General features: G+C 50.8%; 1 long non-coding RNA gene across 1 annotated transcript; it reads left to right on the forward strand.

The window, feature by feature from the left end:
* Positions 1 to 1,060: 1,060 nt before the first annotated feature.
* On the forward strand, positions 1,061 to 14,403 carry LOC149128109 (uncharacterized). The gene is made up of 2 exons (XR_016230397.1): positions 1,061 to 1,196; positions 14,237 to 14,403. It is a non-coding gene; the product is annotated as an uncharacterized LOC149128109 (long non-coding RNA).
* Positions 14,404 to 14,567: the final 164 nt, after the last annotated feature.

The following is a 14,567-nucleotide window of genomic DNA, read 5'->3' on the forward strand; positions in this document are numbered from 1 at the left end:
CACAACATCAGTCCCCCATTGCCATGGTCTTTAAAGAAGATAACCTCAAAAGTTACGGTTTATTGCCCTGCAGATCATTAGTTGTGCCTAACTTACAATGCTTCTTCAGTGTTTATTTCTCTAATGTCCATATAAATGTTTTTTCATATCTTAATTGAGCCAGCTTCTCCACTCTCTTGATTCATCACCAAGCTAAATAAAATTTTGATATGCATCCTCTATCTAAAATTTATTTCATAATTATTATTATTAGTTTTCAATGATTTGTTTCACTGTTTAAAGCTCTCCTTGCCTGGTCTTTTGTGGTTGTTGGTGGTTTACTTTTACAGGGCCTTTTCGTTCAACTCTTTTTACCCTCTGTGGAACTCACAGGGTGTGCTTGCCCAGTCTTGGCAGGGTTTAGTTGAGAGCAGAGATTCCTATAAGGGTAGAGATTGCTTCTGCCCCAATCATTAAGTGTACCTTTATGGAATAAAAGTTCACCTATGTGACTGGAGGAATAGCATTCTGTATCTTGATGTCTCCCATTAAGGCTGCAGGATCAAGACATCATCCAGAGATGTGGTCATCTGAGGCATGACTGGCTCTCACGTGATGGTCAGTTCATGCCAGCTGTTAGCAGAAGGCCTCAGTTCATCACTCTGTGGATGTCTCCACGGTGCTGCTTGAGCATCCACACATCATGGCGCCGGCTTCTGCCACCTTTAGTGATCCAAGAGAGGCCAAGGGCAGGGGCTGACTGAATTCAGTATAGCTAACTATACTTGAGCTCTCCTGTATGTCCTCCGACACCAATCCCAAAAACTGGCTGGGACATCTCAAAAGAGGCGAACTCTGTCTCATTGTGGAAGATCCAGGGCTCGGGCCGATCCACCGAGGATGGTCTGGTCAGGACGCAGAAGAGAAGGGGGAGGGCATGGCTGGAGTCCAGCAATCAGGAAGGTTGGAGGGGAGCCCGTTTTTGCCCAATCACAGGGAACAGAAAGAGAGGCTCTTTTTCAAGGCCAGAAAGTTGTGGGAACATTCAAGGCTGGCATCCAAGGAATCTCAGTCCCCTGGGGTGATCTAGATTGAGAACTTAGACAACACCCTCTGAGGTAAGGTCCAAAGTATGGCCATGCTTCCTCCACCTGCTCCTTGATCGTCTCCCAGGGTTTGGAACTCTGCCCTGGAGGGCCCACTGCACGGTTTCTCTGGTGAGTCTTCGTCCTATTTATGCTGGATCTCAGGTGGCCTTATTAGGATAAAGCCACCACAGGGATCTCTGGGCAACGCAGCCTGCAGCTGTTTTCCTTCTTGGTTGTTTTGGTTGTTAGGTTTGGTCCTGAGGTTTCCTGGATGGGGTTGTTTCAGGAGGCAAAAACAAAGTCTAAAAATCTGGCTCAGATCTGGGGTGGGAATGGAACCTGCGTCTTTCACATAGCTGTGGCTTTGACAGATTGGAGGTGTCACAGGGAGGTGTGTGTATTCTTGAACAGGTGTGCTTGTGCGTGCATGTAGGCTTCCACAAAGGTGCTTCAGAAAGTTCATGGACAATGAAATCAAAAGACGCGTTTAGGGGCCAGCGTTGCGGTGCCATGGGTTAAGACACTACTCGTGACACCACCACCCTACATCAGAGGGCCAGTTTGAGTCCCAGCTTCCTCCTAAGCTGCCTAGGAGAACAGTGGAAGATAGATCAAGTGCCTAGACCCCTGCCACCATGTAGGAGACTGGATGGAGTTCCAGGCCTCTGGCTTCAGTCTGCCCAGCCCTGGCTGTTGTGATCATTTGGAGAGTGAACCTGCAGACAGAAGATCTGTCTGTCTGTCTGTCTCACTCTGTTGCTCTGCCTTTTTTTTTTTTTTTTTTTGACAGGCAGAGTGGACAGTGAGAGAGAAAGACAGAGAGAAAGGTCTTCCTTTGCCGTTGGTTCACCCTCCAATGGCCGCCGCGGCTGGCACACTGCGCTGATCCGATGGCAGGAGCCAGGTGCTTCTCCTGGTCTTCCATGGGGTGCAGGGCCCAAGTACTTGGGCCATCCTCCACTGCCCTCCCTGGCCACAGCAGAGAGCTGGCCTGGAAGAGGGGCAACCGGGACAGAATCTGGCGCCCATACCGGGACTAGAACCCGGTGTGCCGGCACCGCAAGGCGGAGGATTAGCCTAGTGAGCCGCAGCGCCGGCTGTTGCTCTGCTTTTTAAGCAAATAAATAAATCTTAAACACAAAAGATAAGTTTATTTTGTTGCAAAATTTTGTTGGAATCCATGCATAGCTTTTTTCATAATACACTTTTTCCATGACTCCTTGTATACATGAATTTCAATTTTTTTGCATAAACTTAAAGTTAGCTTTAATTTCATTGTCCATGTACTTTTTTTAAAAAAAGTTTTATTGATTGATTGATTGATTGATTTGGAAAGAAGAGTTACAGAGAGGCAGAGGCAGAGAGAGAGAGATCTTCTATCTGCTGGTTCACTCCCCAAATGATCACTCTGGCTGGAGCTGGGCCGATCCAAAGCCAGGAGCCAGGAGTTTCTTCTAAGTCTCCCATGTGGTTGCAGGGGCCCAAGGACTTGGGCCATCTTCTGCTACTTGCCCAGGCCATAGCAGATAGCTGGATTGGAAGTGGATCAGCTGGGTCTTGAACTGGCACCCATATGGGTGCAGGTGGTGGCTTTACCCACTATGTCACAGCATTGGCCCCATCCATGTACTTTTTGGGGTGTGTGTGTGTGTGTGTGTTGGTGGTGCCCCTAAAGCCCCACTTTCTAGGGGCTAGCATTGCAACACAGCAGGTTAAACTGCCGCCTGTGACTCTGGCATCCCCTATAGGCACCAGTTTGAATCCTGGCTGCTCCACTTCCAATCCAGCTCCCTGATAATGCATCTGGAAAAGCAGTGGAAGATGGCCCCAGTACTTGCACTCTTTCCACCTATGTGGGTGACCCAGATGAAGCTGCACTGTGGCCATCTGGGGAGTGAACCAGCAGATGGAAGCTTTCTCTGTCTCTCTGTCTCTCTCTCTCTCTGTAACTCTTTCTTCAAAATAAATGCAAATAAATATTAAAAAAAAACAACTCTACTTGTTTCCATCCTGGACATTGTAGAGAGATTATGGCCAAATGAGTTATATCATGATTGAGCATGTCTGTTTATATATTTGGTATAAACATAGCTGTTCCAAATAACTTGTTGGGAGCAGAAGGGCAAGTTCAAAGAGAAAATAAGGGAAAGTGGGAAAACTTTTCCTCTTCCCAGAGTTCCTGGACATTGTGGCCCTGGGATTCCAGTCTGTGCTCTGTGTGCTATGTCCACCTGGGCCTCCTTGGTGCCCAGAGCCAGAATGGAGAAGTATGTGCCTGAAGCAGCCACTCTATGCATCTCCAGAAGCCCAGGGGTGATGCTGTCTACACGATGCTTTGGTGTGACTGTGCTTGGCTGTGAATCGGGAGAGCAATGAGTCTTGAGCTGGTCCTAAGAAGGTCCTGAGTTTGAGTCCTGCTTCTGTCTTCAGCCAGTCTTGCAAACCTGAGCAGGCCTGTTGGCTTCTCTAAGCCTCAGTTTTGACTTCTTTAAGTCAGAAGTGGTAGGACCTGTCCTGCCCTTCTCACGGGTTCTGGGGAGGACTGACTGGGATAATGAAAGTACAAGTGAGTAGGTATATTGAGTGTTATCATCACCATGTTTTTAAAATATTTATTTGTTTATTTAAAAGGCGGAGCTACAGAGAAAGGAGGTGGGGCAGAGAGAGAGAGAGAGAGAGAGAGAGAGAAAGAGAGAGAGAGAGAGAGAATCTTCTGTCCTATCCAGTAATTGACTCTCTAAATGCAGCCAAGTCTAGGCTAGGCCAAAGACAGGGGACTGGCACTTCATCTGTGTCTCCCACATGGATGGCAGGAGCCTAAGGATTTGGGCCATCTTCTGCTGCTTTCCCAGGTATATTTGCAGGAGCTGGATCAGAGATGGAGCAGCTGAGACTTGAATGGGCACTCATATGGGATGCCAGCATTGCAGGTGGTGGCCGAACCCCCACAATGCTAGCCCCTATGTTTATAAACTTTAAGTTAATAAGCACCAGTCAGCACCAAGGGGGAGCTCTCTGTGACTGCTGAGTGGAAAGGTTGCTGTTCCTAGTCCTCTTTTGTCATCATAATAATGGCTCCAAATCCTGGGCACCTGGCAGGGCCAGTGCTAGGTTGTGTGGTGATTGACACTTATATAATTTAGAATACCCTCAGCTACGATTTGGATATGGTTTGCATGAAACCCAGGCTTGGTGTGCTGAAAATTAATCCCCATTGTGAAGTTTTAAGGGGGTGGACATTTAATCTGACCGTGATGTTTGAAGACGGGGCCTTTGGGAGGTGATGGGGATTAAGCAGGGTCATTGTGCTGGAGCCCCATGGTTGAATTCCAGTGGTTGATAAGCAGATGGAGGGAGGCAGCCCTCCACACCCATCCTCCCTGTCTCTTGCCATGTGTTGCCCGGGAAGCCCTGTGCCACCTCAGGGCTCTGCCAGCTAGAAGGGCATCACAGATGAGGTCCCTGTGCCTTGTACCTGCATGCTATGAGCCAGAACAAACCCCTTTCCTTTATAAACTAGCTGGCCTTTGGCATTTTGTTCTAGTAACAAAAAGCTGATACTGCCCCTTCAAGGAGAAGAGTGTGTACACATGGCCTGGGCCTCTCCATGGTCTTGGAAGAGGCCCATGCGAGTACCCTGAAGTTTCTTCAGCTTCATGATAATTCTGCATCTGGCTTCTGGATTTGGTGTGTGTCTGGGATCAGAGCATCGTGGGGTCAAGTAAACATGCAAATGACGTTTTTCCCTATTGCATTTTCTGCAGTGAGAATTCTCAAGAGTGAGAGGGATAGGAAAGTCTTCCCAGATGTCGGAGCTAAATCCCACCAGGAGCTCCTCCGAGTGGCCCTTGCCTGTTCCTTGACTTCTGGAAACAGATGCTCTACCCAGGATCCTGGCAGGCCGCAAGCCTATATTGCACAGTGGAGGAAATGTGGCCCAGAGAGGGGCAGTGACACACCTGAGGTCACACAGCCTGCTAAGGGCACAGCTTTGGGAGGAAACAGGAGCCCCTGAATCCCAGGAGATCGTCTTTCCACAGGTCTCGTTGGAGGCAAGTCTTCTGGATGTCATTCCTGTCACCTGATTGTCCATCAGCGACATGCTGTTTGTGGACTTGGTTGTAACCACTTGTGCCTCTAGCTGTAGAGAACCTGGGTTTACTCTGGGCCTTTGGCTTGGTCTGGCATGGACCCTACATGGCTAAGGGGCTGCAGTGCCCTCCTAGCTCTTTCCCTAAACAGCCCTCTCACTTCAGACCCAGGCTTGGCACCCCACACACCACCAGGAGCTGGCTCCATCCCACAGTTCCTGTTTCGCTCTCTGCCTTCTCCCCAGAAACCGGCCCTCCAGGCCAATCTTGTCTGAGTTTGACCTGTGGCTTCCTTTGGTGTCCAGCAAGGGCCCAGGCCCCTGTGCCCCAGAGAGAGCACTGATTCAGCTGAGACAGAAATCCTAACAGTCCCCTTGGGGCCCCTGCCGTGGGGATCCTCTGTGTGTGTAAGGAGCCCCCTGCCCCCCAGGCATCCTGATGGTCTTAGACTGTGGGGAAGGCAGGAGCCCTAGGAACACTGTTGCCCCTGGGCCCAGGGCTGCCACTTGGACACAAATGCATGACTTCTATTGTACCAGGGTTAAAATGCTGAACTATATATCAATGGATAAAGACATAGCTTTAGCCCTGTGTCCTCCATCAGCACGGACCCTGGGCACCTCTGCGAGACTGCACGACCCAGATGGGCTCACCATGGCCTGGTTTCTGACATGAGACCCCCGCCCCAGCCCCACTCCTCTCCCTGGCACCGCGGGTTCTGTACAGTCTTCCAGGGAGGACTCTTGTGGCCCCGCCTGTGCTGCGGGGCTGCTGCCTCTGACACACACTCAAGGCTGACTTCTGAGTGACTCCTGGTCCCTGAGCTACACTGCAGAACCTCTGTGGGCCAGGCTGCACCTGCTAGGAGTCTCTGCTTCTGCAGCACCTCCACCCACATGATAGGGCGTCCTGGTTCCAGATCCCACGTCTTCCCAGCCTTCCCTATTTTACTGCAATGAGCTGGGCTGTGCCTGATTAGGTGCTCAGGTGTGGCCAGGGAGGGGCAAAGCATACCTGTCCCCACATTTCAGTGGCCCCACGCCTGCACTCAAACTGAGGCAGCCCACCAGCCCTCTTCCTTCCACTTTCACCCTCACCAGGGCCACCCTTAGCCTGCACATCCCCAGCTGCCAACAAGACCCTGAGCTCCCACTCCTGTGGGGCCTGGATCCCAGACAGCAGCCAGGCAAAAAAAAAAAAAAAAAAAAAAAAAAAAAAAAAAAAGGCAGCAAGCAGATTTTGCCACCCAGAGGCTGAGAGTGGATGTCTGTGTCGCTCCATACAGCTGCCTGTTCCCCTACTTCCCGCCCCAGGCCTTAGATTTAGAATAGGGCCTACAGAGAGGAGCACTTGTGGCGCTAATGGTGTACCCGAGGCATCACTGCGAAGACATTTTGGGGGCAGTCCATTAATCACACCAGGTAAAGAACCATCTGTTCTGCCCCGGTATGGTAGCAGCCCTGTCTCTGAGATCAGAGAGTAATATAAGGAAAAATAATAGCTTACATTTTGGGAGTGCATGGCCAGCAGCAGGCATTTTGCTAAGTAATTTGCTACCATTTTCTCATTTTTTTCTCTGCAAAATTGTCACAGAATTTCAGATGTATAGGTACCTGTGATAGAGGGTGGTAGCCAGCGAAGCCAACAGCCCTTCTCTGCTTCTTTCTTGGCTAGAGTGTCCTGATTCATTTCGGGGTGGCTGATAAAAGTCTTTGCAGCTATCCAACCAAGACTCAGGGGTGGGGAAACTTTTTCCTGCCAAGGACCATTTGGATATTTATGTTACTTGAGGGCCACACAAAATTATTAACTTAAAAATTAGCCTGCTACAGACTTATTGAATTTCGAGTCCCACCTGGAGCTGCTTTGGCAGGGCCAGACCAAATGATTTCGTGGGCCTTATATGGCCCATGGGTCAGACATTCCCCACCTTGCTAGCCAATGACACGGAAGCGTCATGTTCAACACTTAGACTCCTTAAAGGGAGTCGCCTTTTATCCCTTCTTCTTCCTTCCTCTGGCCTGGAATTTGCAGGTATTGGCTGGAGTTCCAGCAGCCAGTGCACCTGGAATGGAAGCCATGAGTTCAGGTCCTTCTGGGGCCTTTATAGCAGCTGGACAGCTTAGCTGTGGACTTTTTTGTGAAATAAAAACATGTGCATCTACACTACATAGCTTCTATTTCTTCAAGCTGAACAAAACTCTTAATTGATCAGGATTTTTGGAAATCAAGAGAAAAAACTGAATAAACACATGTAAATGAATGATATTGAACCCTTACCTAATACCATATACAAGAATTAACTCAAATAGAGCTAAATCCATAAACTCTTAGGAGAAAACATAGGGGGAAATCTGCATAATATTGGATTTGTCAGTGATTTCTTGCTATGACACAAAAGGCATGGATGACAAAATAAAAAGTAGACAAATTGGGTTCACCAAAATTTTTTTTTTTTTTTTTGACAGGCAGAGTGGACAGTGAGAGAGAGAGACAGAGAGAAAGGTCTTCCTTTGCCGTTGGTTCACCCTCCAATGGCCACCGCTGCAGCCGGCGCACCGCGCTGATCCGATGGCAGGAGCCAGGATCCAGGTGCTTTTCCTGGTCTCCCATGGGGTGCAGGGCCCAAGCACCTGGGCCATCCTCCACTGCACTCCCTGGCCATAGCAGAGAGCTGGCCTGGAAGAGGGGCAACCGGGACAGAATCCGGCGCCCCGACCGGGACTAGAACCCGGTGTGCCGGCGCCGCAAGGTGGAGGATTAGCCTATTGAGCCACGGCGCCGGCTAAGTTCACCAAAATTTAAAACTTTCATGGATGAGGGGTTTGAGACTATCCACAGAGTAAAAAGGCAACCCATGGAATAAGAAAATCTTTTCAAATTACATGTATCTAGAAGCGATTAACATCTACAATTATAGAGAACTCTTAACATCAACAACCAAAAGCAAACAACCCAATTTTTAAAAATGGGGGAAAGATCTGAATAGATATTTCTCCAAACATATACAAATGGCCATAAGCACATGAAAAGATGCTCAATATCATAGCCATTTTGGAAATGCAAACAAAAATTATAGAGATCCACCTCACACCCGTTAGTGTGGCTTCTGCTAGAGGAAAATCAAGTGACAAGCGTTAGCGAGGATGCAGAGAAATGGAACACTGCACTGGCGGTGGCATTGTGAAAGGCGGGAGCTGCTGCAGCTAAGACTACAGTGGGTCCTCAAAAAGAAGAAGAAGAAAATCAAACACAGAGTGACCATTTGGCTCAGCAGTGTCACTTCTGAGGATTTACAAAACAGACTTGCAAGCAGTGACTCAAAAAGAGTTATTTGTATACTCAGGTCTACAGCAGGAAAATTCACAATCATCAGGGGAGAAGCAGCAGCAGCCCCAGTGCATTTCATCAAGAGGTGGGTGTTCAGTGCGGCAGTTAAGACGCTGCTCGGGGCACCTGCAGCCCCTACCGAAGTGCCTGGGTTTAAGTTCCAGCTCCACTTCAGATTCCTGCTTCCAGCTAATGTGCCCATGGAGAGGCACTAAGTGATGGCTCCACTACTTAGGTTTCTGCCGGCCGCGTGGGAGACCTGGATTGTGTTCTGGGCTTCTGGCTTTGGCCTGGTCCAGCTCGGGCTGTTTCAGCCATTTGGGGAGTGAGCCAGCAGATAGCTCTCTTTCTCTCTCTGTCTCTCCTTCTCTCTCTCTGTCAACTCTGCTTTTTAAGTCAATAAAACACTTTTTTTCAAAAAAAGAAGAAAATGGGCCAGCGCCGCGGCTCACTAGGCTAATCCTCCGCCTAGCGGCGCCGGCACACCGGGTTCTAGTCCCGGTCGGGGCGCCGGATTCTGTCCCAGTTGCCCCTCTTCCAGGCCAGCTCTCTGCTGTGACCAGGGAGTGCAGTGGAGGATGGCCTGAGTGCTTGGGCCCTGCATCCCATGGGAGACCAGGATAAGTACCTGGCTCCTGCCATCGGATCAGCGCAGTGCACCAGCCGCAGCGCGCTGGCCGCGGGGGCCATTGGAGGGTGAACCAACGGCAAAAGGAAGATCTTTCTTTCTCTCTCTCTCTCTCTCACTGTCCACTCTGCCTGTCAAAAAAATAAATAAAATAAATTAAAAAAAGAGAAAATTTTGATACATGTGACAACCTGTATGAACCCTGAAGACATGCTAAGTGAGATAAGTCAGATACAAAAGGACAAAAAATTATTGATTAGTTGGGGTTCTGCAGAGACATAGAATCAACAGGAGGAACAAATAAAAATGCATTATAAAAATTGGTTTGGGGCCAGTGTTGTGGCGTAACGGGTTAAGCTGCTGCCTGCAATGCTGGCATCCCACATGGTCACCAGTTCAAGTCCCAGCAGCTCCACTTCTGATCCAGCTCCCTGATAATATGCCTGGGAAAGCAGAAGATGGCCCAAGAGCTTGGCTCCTGCACCCACGTGGGAGACCCAGAAGAAGCTCCTGGCTCCCGGCTTCAGCTTGGCCCATCCCTGGCTATAGCAGCTATTTGGGGAGTGAACCAGGGGATGGAAGATCTCTTTCCCTCCCTCTCTCTGTAATTCTGCCTTTCAAATAAATAAAATAAATATTAAAAAGAAGGCTCATGTGACCACAGATGCTGAGAAGTCCCAGTCCCCATCTGAATTTACCAAGCTAGAGACCCAGAAGACCTGATGACACAGATCCACACCGAGTCCCAAGATCTGCGACTTAGGAGAGCCAGATGGGGTGAGTGCCAGTTCTAGTCAAAGCCCCACAGCAGGAGAAGGCGACGTTCCAGCTGGAGATAGTTGAGTAAAGAGAGCAAGCTTTTCTCATTTAGCCCATTTATCCTGTTCAGGGCTTCAAGCAATCAGATAAGGCTAGACTCCTAGAATAACCTGGGCACCTGTGCCCCAGCCAAATTGACAAATAAAATGAGCCATCACATTTTTGTTATGTATATTTTACCACAATAAAAAATAAAATGAAAAAGAAACCAGGTCCAGCGCCTTCGATGCCAGCATTCCATGCAGGCACCGATTTGAGTCCTGGCTGCTCCACTTCCCATCCAGCCCCCAGCTAATGCGCCTGGGAAGGCAGTGGAGGATGGTCCAAGTGCTTGGGCCCTTGCAGCCAGCTCCAGGCTCCAGGCTCCAGCCTGGCCCAGCCCTCTCTGATCCAGCCATTTGGAGAGTGAACCAGGACATGGAAGCTAGCTCTCTCTTTCTGTCTCTCTCTCTACCTAACTCTGCCTTTCAAATAAATAAATAAATAAATAAATCAGAAAGATGTGAAAAAGAGAAAGAGAGGAGGGGAGTGGGAGGGGAGGAGAGAGGAAAAGAGAAAAGGAAGGAAACCAAGGTGTCCAACTCCGTTGTTGAGAGATGAGGAGGGAACTGATTTGCCCTGAACCACACAACTGCTGGAGTGGCCGGGCGTCCTCCACTCAGTCCTGGACCTTGCCCAAGGCCCTCTGCTCCATCACCTGCATAGCTTCTGCATCCTAGAAACCCAATCAACCCTTTGGTCACCCTCTTGGGGTCTCTATCTTGAGGGTGAAGCAGTCTGTCTCCTGCAAGGGTAGGGATGAAGCGGGAGGGGTAGAGGCTGTTGTCCGAGCACAGGTGAGGAAGGTAGCTGCCCCTTCTTACATGGAGATGAGGGCTTAGGCAGGAACTTTGCCCAGGCTGGATGCCGTCCATATCCTGTTTCACGGCTGGTTCTATGGTCAGAGCTTCCTGCCCTCACCCCCAGCTCAACATCCCTCTCTCCTCATGCACTGCCCCTGGCCACCAGTGCTGGGGCTTCCCAGATATTTGGCCTCCTAAGTCGCACATGGTCTGAGAGCAGGACTCACGTATGTGTACATCTACCCTTCCCCACCCGACCCCAGCATCTGCCAAGCCTCTGGCCCAGGGCTCAGCACTCACTCCCCAAATGCCTGCAACAGCAAGGCCTAGGCCAGGTTGAGTCCTGGAGCTGAAACCTAACCTGTGTCTCCCACATGGGTGACAGGGACCCAGAAACTTGGAGCCATCACCTGCTGCCTTCCAAGGTGAGCATTAGCAGGAAGCTGGATCGGAATCAGACGAGCCAGAACCTGAAGCAGGCACTCTGCTGGTATGGGATGCCTTAATCAGTGCATGAAATACCTGCCCTTCATGCTCACAGACCTTGTCAGAAGGGACACCTGGGAATGTGTCCGCAGAGGTCCTGGGAGGCCAGGTCTGGGGAGATACCATAAGGGAGGACTTGTGTGGGGGCCCGGCGCTGGGCAACAGGGCGAGCACAGGACCCGAGCTGTGGGCACAGACCCCAGGACGTGGAAGTAACGGGTCCTGAAAGCTGTCATCTGGGGAGAGAGCCGAATGCCGGGGTCAGGGTAGTGGGACTGGGTCTGAGGAAGTCTCCTGGTGCCTTGGTGCCCTGGGCTGCTTTCTTTGGTCTGCTCACATGAGGGGTAGCTTCCTCTCCATTTGCTCTGACCATCAAAGGCCAGAGGTTGAATGCAGTAGGAGGAGAACAAGGGACAAAGGTCAACAGTCACCTGCTGCATCACCCAAAGCTCTCATCAGAGCCGGGCTACCCTTCTTTTTATCCCTCTCCTGTGCAAGGTCCCCGCCTCTGGACAGAACCTCTGCACAATGCCATGTTTTGGAAACTTGTAAGGGGAATTGCGCCCACCCCTCTTCTCAGGTCCTGCCAGGAACAACTGGGGGTGTGTGTGTGTGTGTGTGCTTATTTGGTGCAGGGATTAAGATGCCACTGGGGACGCCAGCATCCCAGAGTTGCCTGGATTTGAGTCCTGGCTCTGTTACTGATCCAGCTTCTTGCTAATACCTCTTGGAGGCAGCAGACGATGGCTCAAGTATGTGAGTCCCTGCCATGATGTGGGAGATCTGGATTGAATTCCAGGCTTCTGGCTTTGGCTGGACCCAGCCCTGGCTGTTGTGGGTATTTGGGGAATGAACCACTGGGTGGGAGATCTCTGTCTCTGTGTGTCTGTCTTCAAATAAATAAAGTGTTTAAAGGTTATCCTTGGGACCAGCGCTAGGGCGTAGTAGGTTAAGCCTCCACCTGTGGTGCCAGCTTCCCACGTAGGTGCTGGTTGGAGTTCTGGCTGCTCCACTTCCAACCCAGCTTCCTGCTAATGCTCGTGGAAAAGCAGTAGAAGATGGTCCAAGTGCTTGGGTCCCTGCACCTGCGTGGGAGACCCAGGAGAAGCTCCTGGCTCTTGGCCTCCAATAGGTCCAGCTCCAGCCATTGTGGCCATTTGGGGAGCAGAAGGAAGATCGATCTCTCTCTGCCTCTGCCTCTCTATAACTTTTTCAAATAAATAAATAAATCTTTAAACAAACAAACAAATCTTTAAACAAACAAACAAACAAACCAAAAAAAGGTTATCCTCAACAGGTTTATATACGTGCTCGTGCTTAAGCTGAAGGAAGAGAGAGGGAGGAAGGAAGGGGCAGGGAGGTAGGGGGTGGAGCAAGTGGGAAAAGAGAAAGACAGCAAAAAGATGCCCCCCGGGGGGGGGGCAGAGTAACAAGGGAGGAAGGGAGAGGAAGAGAATCTTGTGGCCTCCATAAACACACAAGTACTCCCCCCTGCTTGGAGGAAAGTCTTTATTTTGAGTCAGCAGTGAGGTCCTCGCGGTCTCGCTGTCCGAGAGAGGGAAATTATTTCTGCCTCTTGCCGGTTCCCAGGTCACCGGTTATATTAAGCCAAGGTCCCTCGGTGGCTGCTGCCTATAATTTTTCCACTCCCCACCCTTTTGAGTCAGATTGCAAAATAAGGACATTTTGCAACTTGGATTCTTCGTGATCAAGGCTGCGAAGATGTGGCCCACGACTCCTTGAGCCCTGCAGAGCTGAAGGACCTTATCGAGGGCAGCGTTCAGATCCGCAACAGGCTGCTCCCGCCGCGGCTGGGACCCCAGCCCGACACCCTCAGGCCATCCGCGGGCAGGACCGGGGTGGGCTGCTCTAACAGCACCGCTCCTGCGGTCCCAAGCAGGATCTTTGCTCCGAATGCCTCCACTGGCCTGGCAGGGATTTGAAATTTAGAGTTGGTCATCGTGGTTCTAACAAGCCCCTCCTTTCACTACCTGGTCCCAGCCATACCTGCCATGCATCCTTGCCCCAGGCCAGCTGCCACTCCCTGCCCCTGCTGAATATTTTCACAGCTCGGCGCCTTTGCTCCTGCTTGGAATGCGGGGCCCTTTCTTCTCCACCCATGCATTGCTCTTATTCCAGGCCCCGTGGATGACCGCCTCCGTGGTTCTCCCTGTACGTCTGTATTTAGACCCAGCACTCATCACTCTGGTTGCCCGCCTGGGGCCAGTTTGTTCCTCGAGGACAAGAGCCCAAGCTTGCTCATGCCCTGTCCCAGGCCTCGGCTCAGCGCCTGGCGCGTACATTCAGCCATTTCACGAGTCTATTGAGCACTATGGGCCAGGCTGTCTCCTAGGTGGTGGGCAGTGAGCAAAGCTGATAGAGTTCTCTGCTCTCTTCTTGTTTGGGAGACACACAACATACAAAATAATAATAGTAATAATTTTGAAAAATGGAAATAATGTCAGGTGTTGCTAAGTAATATAAAAAAATCTAGGGTGTTATCTGAGACAGGTTGGTCAGGGAAAGGCCCTCCACTAAGGAGGTCTGAAGGAGGGGAGGGGTTGGAGTGGGGGTATCTGGGAAGATACAGCAAGTGCAAAAGTCCTGAGGTGGAAGGAACAGCAAGGGGCCCACGTGGCCAGAGAAGAGTGAGTGGTGGAAACAGCAACAGGAAATGAACCCCAGAGGTGAGTGAGTGGCAGGGGCAGAGGCTCCGGGCCTTGAGAGCCAAGGAGGGGGCTTCAGCTCTGATTCAAGTGCCGCGGTGCTGCGGCAGGGAGGCGTGAGCCCATCGGACTGCAAGCGTGGAGCACGCGCCATCTCCCGCACCCTCTAGGATATTGCTTGGGAGACACACTGCCCCTGGTGGGTGCTCACGCAGGTCACTGTTAATGTGGGACCGGATGCAAGTGGCCCTGACTGGACAGGAAGTGAGAGTCTGCCACCCACACTCTGTCCCCTTCTCCCTTACAGAAGTGCCCCCACCGAAGAGGGCTTTCTGCCACTGGACACCCAATGAGGCCGGACCCTGGAGGTACCAGAGGAAACCCAGGGCACAGAAAACACTGAGAGGTACTGACCTCACTCAGAAGGTCATGGTGGACTTCCTGGAGGAAGAAGGTGATTAATAAAAGGAGAACCACGTGAGGAGAAACCGGCCTTTTACTCGCCTAGCACTCCCACAGGGTGACTGCATGGCTCCCACGACCAGTTCCTGGCAGGCCCGCCCCCAGGCACAGGTGCCAATCCTCACCCTTAATAACCACTGCGAACCAAAGATGGCACCCTTTCCCACTCTGCAAAG

Source organism: Oryctolagus cuniculus, chromosome 2 (assembly GCF_051225735.1).
Source record: "Oryctolagus cuniculus isolate XC-2025 breed Fujian yellow rabbit chromosome 2, ASM5122573v1, whole genome shotgun sequence".
Taxonomy (NCBI): Eukaryota; Metazoa; Chordata; class Mammalia; order Lagomorpha; family Leporidae; genus Oryctolagus; species Oryctolagus cuniculus.